Below are 6,000 nucleotides of genomic sequence, written 5' to 3' on the forward strand. Positions count from 1 at the left end.
TCTGCGGGGGCGATTGTGAAGAAGACGCGCCTCCGTCCAGCGGCATCGCCAACGCTGGGCCTGCTCTGCTCGCGCTGCTGGTCGCTGGTGTCTTTGGAGACGGTGCCCCACGCTGCATCGCCGTTCCTTGAACTCGTAGCGTTCTTGAAGGACACCGCCAATAAACCTGTTCCCACTGGCATGAAGTGGGGCCCGTCAGAAAGATCATTGTTCCAGCTGTATGAATCATGTTTTGTAAGCTACCTACAATACAGTTTACCGGTTATTACAAGCATGCGCCTCTCCTGCCTACTTACACTGGAAAGCTTACAAGCTCAAGCATTGAGAACATGTATTCGTCTGCCACGCTGCACTTCAGCAAAGGCAGTGATTGCGGAAGCACGTGTACCTCCGATAGACGCTTATCTCTCATGCGAACCTTTAAGGGTATATCTTCGACTACTGACCCGCCATGAACGTCACCCTCTATCGACGATTCGCATTCAACGTCCAGACAGTACTTTCTCGGGACCTCTTTCGCGTCATGAAAGCGTCTTTCCCTCAGTTTTTACTACGGCAGAACAGCGGCCGTGCCAGCATGGACTTTGTCAGGACCTGTGCTGAACCTATCCATTCCCGGAGTCGGAAAAAAATCACGTATACCCTCATGTGGACTTACTCCCGTATATCCCATATATCCGAAGAATGTGCCGCTTCCATACATATATTTACTGACGGGTCGGTGTCAACAACCACTTTAACCACGGCATTCGTAATACCGAATATGAAGATCAGTAAGTGTTTCCATCTCGACCAGCAAACTACATCAACAGACGCAGATATTGTTGCCGTTCGGGAGGCAATTCGGTATATATCAATGGAGCCGCATCAGACTTTGGACTATATTTTGCGATTCCAAGCCGGCACTTCAAGTGATCGATTCTGCAATTAGACGAGGACCTTACTATGTCCTTGATCAAGAGGTGATCTAATAAAGAACCCCAGGTGGTCCAAGTTTCCGGAGTCCCCCACTATGGCATGCCTCATATTCAGATCGTGGTTTTGGCACGTAAAGCCCCATAATTAAATTAATTAAGAGGTGTTCTAATCACACGATGTCGCCCTAAGAGCTGGCCTTTGCATAAGGTTTCAGTGGATTCCGGGACACTGTGGCTTACATGGAAGTGAGCTCGCCGACATGGAGGCCAAGGTGGCCCACATTAATTCCACACACCAGTTTCCATCCCATTTTCACGACCAGACACTAATGACTGAGTGTGTAGACGTCTGCACGATAATACCGCAGTATATTGGGCTTCGCCAGGTTACCGTCCTCACCGCCTTCACGAACTCCCCCCAGAGATGAAAATACGGATACCACCCACCATGAAAAGGCGCAGTGCAAGCTTTCTGCACAGATTACGATTAGGCGTGGCCTTCAGTCGGCACTACCTGCATCTCATCGGCCGGGCGGACAGTCCGAATTGTGAGGAATGCGGTATTCCTAGGACCATAGAACACCTCTTGTGCATCTGCCCGCCATTTGATGTACAGAGAAAATCGCTGACAGACATCTTGTCCAAGTTTGTCGCCGCACCACTGACTGAAAAGGTTCTATTGCGACCTTCGCCTGATCCTCGTCATCAGCCTGATAGTCTGAAGGCTCTCAACAAATTTTTGCATAAGAGCGGACTGGACAAGAGATTTCGAAGAGTGTTGGACCGTGCAAGTTTTTCAAAAGGAGGTTTGTTTTTCCCCACCATCTTAATCCTCATAATCAGCGTCTTCTCTATTCTTTCGTTCTACACCCATTCCCCTTCCCCCAACGCCGAGTAGCAGGTCAGAACATGGATTCAGGCCGACCTCTCAGCTTTTTCCTTATAATATATAGATATCGCAGGGAATTTCGACGATCACCTTATGCGGCTTAGGAGAGTACTAGAGCTCATCAAGAGATCAGGGCTCACTCTAAAGCCGGAAAAGTGTTACTTTCCCTACGATGAGCTTCTGCTCCTGGGCCACTTCATCGGGGCATGTAGAATCCGTCCTGATCCGCAGAAGACATCTGCCATCGCTGATTTTCCAGTCGCGCATCGACAGGAGGAGGGGGTGGGGGGGGGGGGGATTCGGGCTGACTTAACCCCCCCCCCCCCCTTTTGTTTAACCCCTTTTCTTTCCTTACGCATTTTAGTACTGCAACTAAGATGTAAGACGCGCAATCGTCTGCACACTCACAAAAAGCGCATTTTTTTTTGACAATTTCCCGTGAAGAAATCGAAATTAGTGCTGTTTAGATGGTATTGGCAAACTGTCAACCCCTCCCTGGCAGAGATCCTGGGTGCGCTACTGGCAGTGGCGCACCGACGGGGGGTGATTCGGGGGTTGTAACCCCCCCCCCCCCCCCTGAGGCCGACTTAACCCCCCCTTTTGTTTAATCCCTTTTCTTTCCTTACGCATTTGAGTGCTGCAACTAAGATATACGTAAGACGCGCAATCGTCTGCACACTCGCAAAAAGCGCATTTTTTGACAATTTCCCGTGAAGAAATCGAAATTAGTGCTGTTTAGATGGTATTGGCAAACTGTCAACCCCCCCCTGGCAGAGATCCTGGGTGCGCTACTGGCTCATCGAGTACATGAAAGGCAACACCGACGTTGTCCCTGGGGCATTTAGGCAAGAATTGTCTTCTTTGAATATCTTAGCAAATATCTACAAGGATTCCACAGCTACCTTAGTTCTCCATAAGAAAAGTAGAAAGTTACCTATAAAGACAGGGGTCAGGCAAGAAGACACCATCTCTCCAATGCATGCTTGGAAGAAGTATTCAAGCTCTTAGTCTGGGAAGACTCAGGAGTGAGGATCAACGGCGAATATCTCAGCAACCTTCGGTTTGCAGATGACATTGTCCTATTCAGCAACAATGGAGACGAATTACAATAAATGATTAAGGACCTTAACCGAGAAAGTGTAAGAGTGGGGTTGAAGATGAATATGCAGAAGACAAAGATAATGTTCAATAGCCTGGCAAGGGAACAAGAATTCAGGATCGCCAGTCTGGCTCTAGAGTCTGTAAAGGAGTACGTTTATCTAGGTCAATTACTCACAGGTGACCCTGAGCATTAGAAAGAAATTTACAGAAGAATAAAATTGGGCTGGAGTGCATACGGCAGGCATTGCCAAATCCTGACTGGGAGCTTACCACTGTCGTTGAAAAGAAAAGTGTACAATCATTGCATTCTACCGGTGCTAACATATGGGAGAAACTTGGAGGTTAACAAAGAAGCTCGAGAACAAGTTAAGGACCGCACAAAGAGCAATGGAACGAAAAATCTTAGGACTAACGTTAAGAGACAGGAAGAGAGCGGTGTGGATCAGAGAACAAACGGGGATAGCCGATATTCTAGTTGACATTAGACAGTTTTACTTTAGCGTGGTTACAGGAATAGCGGGCGTACCGGAATAGCGGGATCGAAGTGCGCATGCGCAGAACGCTAACCGACTCATACCGTTTACCGTGCGCACGCTATTTCTCAGAGTTAACGTTACCGTGTTAGCGTGGTGTACGTAGTGTACGTAAAACATGGCGGCGGTCCCGGTCGCCCGCTTCGAACTGAATTTCGCGTTGTTTTTGTAGAATTCACTTCGTTCGTAGCAAATGACTGCGTAAACGGCTTTTGTTTAGTCTCATGCCGCTTCGCCGAGAGAGTGTTATGGCTAATCTTGAGGAATTTTCGAGATCGCTTCTCGTTTCGAACGCGCCTAAGCCTAACGAGAGAAATTTTTTCTGAGATGTGAGCGCCATCTGTCGCTAATGTCGGGAGATAGGCGCGACGACGGCATATGACCTCTGAGATGGGAGGATTTCGGAGGCTATGGTAGACAGCTTGTACTGCTTGTCTGTTTCGTTGCAGATCGACGGACATGTGAAGTAAAAATACAACGCGCTCCTGGCTTCCATTGCGCTGCCTATCGCACTTTCCGGACGCACGCACACATGCCCTGTGTATGCGAAATTCAAAGCGTAATGGAATAGCGTCCCGCACGTAAACTACGCTATCACGCTATACTAAAACTCTCTTTCTGCAAAGTTCGTTTGCGGAACGGTAACGCTATTTCCCGTAACCCCGCTATTACGCTAACGCTAAACTAAAACTGTCTATTATGCGCAAAAAAATGGAGCTGGGCAGGCCATGTAATGCGTAGGATGGATAACCGGTGGACCATTAGAGTTACAGAATGGATACCAAAAGAAGCGAAGTGCAGTCGAGGTCGGCAGAAAACCAGGTGGGATGATGAAGTTAGGAAATTCGCAGGCGCAAGTTGGAGTACGCTAGCGCAAGACAGGGGTAATTGGAGATCGCAGGGAGAGGCCTTCGTCCTGCAGTGGACATAAATATAGGCTGATGATGATGATGATGATGATGATGATGATGATGTCGTCTTCTTTTAACAGCAAAGCTGGTAAAGCCGGAGGAGAAACGTCCGAAGTCCGCAGAAAACTCCGCGCCGTTGCCTAGTAACCACCAAGCCACAGCTGCGCACCACCTGGCCCAACCTCGCCTAGCAGCGCAGCCGCCGAAGCAGTAGCGATGACGTCACCTCACGTTGCCTAGTAACCGCCGCGCGCCGTGCGCTCTCGCTTCGCCCGACACAGACACGCATGGAGGAAGGAAAAAAACTAGGAGGGAGCGTCACGTGACAATCTTGAAGCCTAGTCATAAAAAATTTAGAGGAATGGGATGATGGGAAATAGGCCCTCACGTGATAGGCAAGCGGTAGATTTTACTCGGCTCGCTTCGGTGGCTTCAGTTTCGTCTGCTGCGGGGGTTTCGGAATATGCGCACATACTCGGCGCGGCAAACGCGCGCCGAGGTTAGTTCATGAAGGGTATCCGTGTGGCAGTCGAGTCTTTGTAACGCACCGAACCACCACGCAGCTCGCCGCTTAATTAGCAGACAGGCGCCAAGGCTGTTGCGAACGAAGGCGTCGGCATTGCGCCCAACAACCCGGGAGGACCACCTCAAGGACGACTGGTTGCGTTTCGGGGCGGTTTCAGGGAAACGAGGAAACCTTTCGTCCTGCAAACGTGTGAAGGCAACCAAGCCGCCTTTCCGACGGCGATACGTCGCGTTTGGGGACGTCGTCTGGGAAACAATGATGCCTTTCGCCCCCGCAAAAATGTGTAGGCGATTAAGCGAGCGTACAAGGCCCGAAGCGACTGCTTTCCCACGGGAAGAAAATTCGTCCCGTATTGTGGCCAAAGATGCACTGGCGAGCCGGGGATATTTAGCGCCGTGCCGGCCCATAGTTAAGGTAGACGGTCCCAGTCAACGCGCTGTCGTTCTGCTCAAAGTATTCGGCCTCTCAGCAGACCGGCGAGAACTACCGTCAGCAAGGCGCACCTGCGTGATGAAGTGTTGTGTGCCAGGATGCCCTAACCGAGCATAAAATCGGCGTGATGGTCTGTCCTTCCATAGGTAAGCACAATGAACGTTTTTTTTTTCTTTAATTTATAAAAACGGAACTGCAATATTCGCTAGTGACTGTATATGTATACGTGCTCGTGTGAATGAGTTCACTGATGAAATAGTGAGATGTTGTCCGAAAAAGAAGTGCATTATGATGTAAAACTTAAGCAAACAATAAATTTGCCCTCGATAGATGATAACACCAGAAAGGGAAATAGAAGTGTTCGTTCTGTGCTATATATAAGTGTAAACAATTCAGTCGCACTGCTCTTTAACATGTTCAGTTGAAATGTTGGTGCAGATCGAGTAATGATCATTGACACTGAAATTATGCACTAGGTTTCCAAGGCAGCGTGACGTGAGAGAAGAGTGGGCCCTAGCAGTGTGCCGCTCACCTGCGTGGGCACCATCACATTGAAGCGTTGTTTGCTCGGAGCACCATGTAATTAAAAGCTAAAACATATTCATATTTGCCCACAGCGGTGTGAGTTTCCTCAGGGTTTGCAATTGGCGACGAATAATCTGCTTACAATTTCTCTTTTCCATTCAAATGA

The sequence above is a fragment of the Dermacentor silvarum genome, chromosome 4 (genome assembly GCF_013339745.2).
Source record: "Dermacentor silvarum isolate Dsil-2018 chromosome 4, BIME_Dsil_1.4, whole genome shotgun sequence".
NCBI lineage: Eukaryota > Metazoa > Arthropoda > Arachnida > Ixodida > Ixodidae > Dermacentor > Dermacentor silvarum.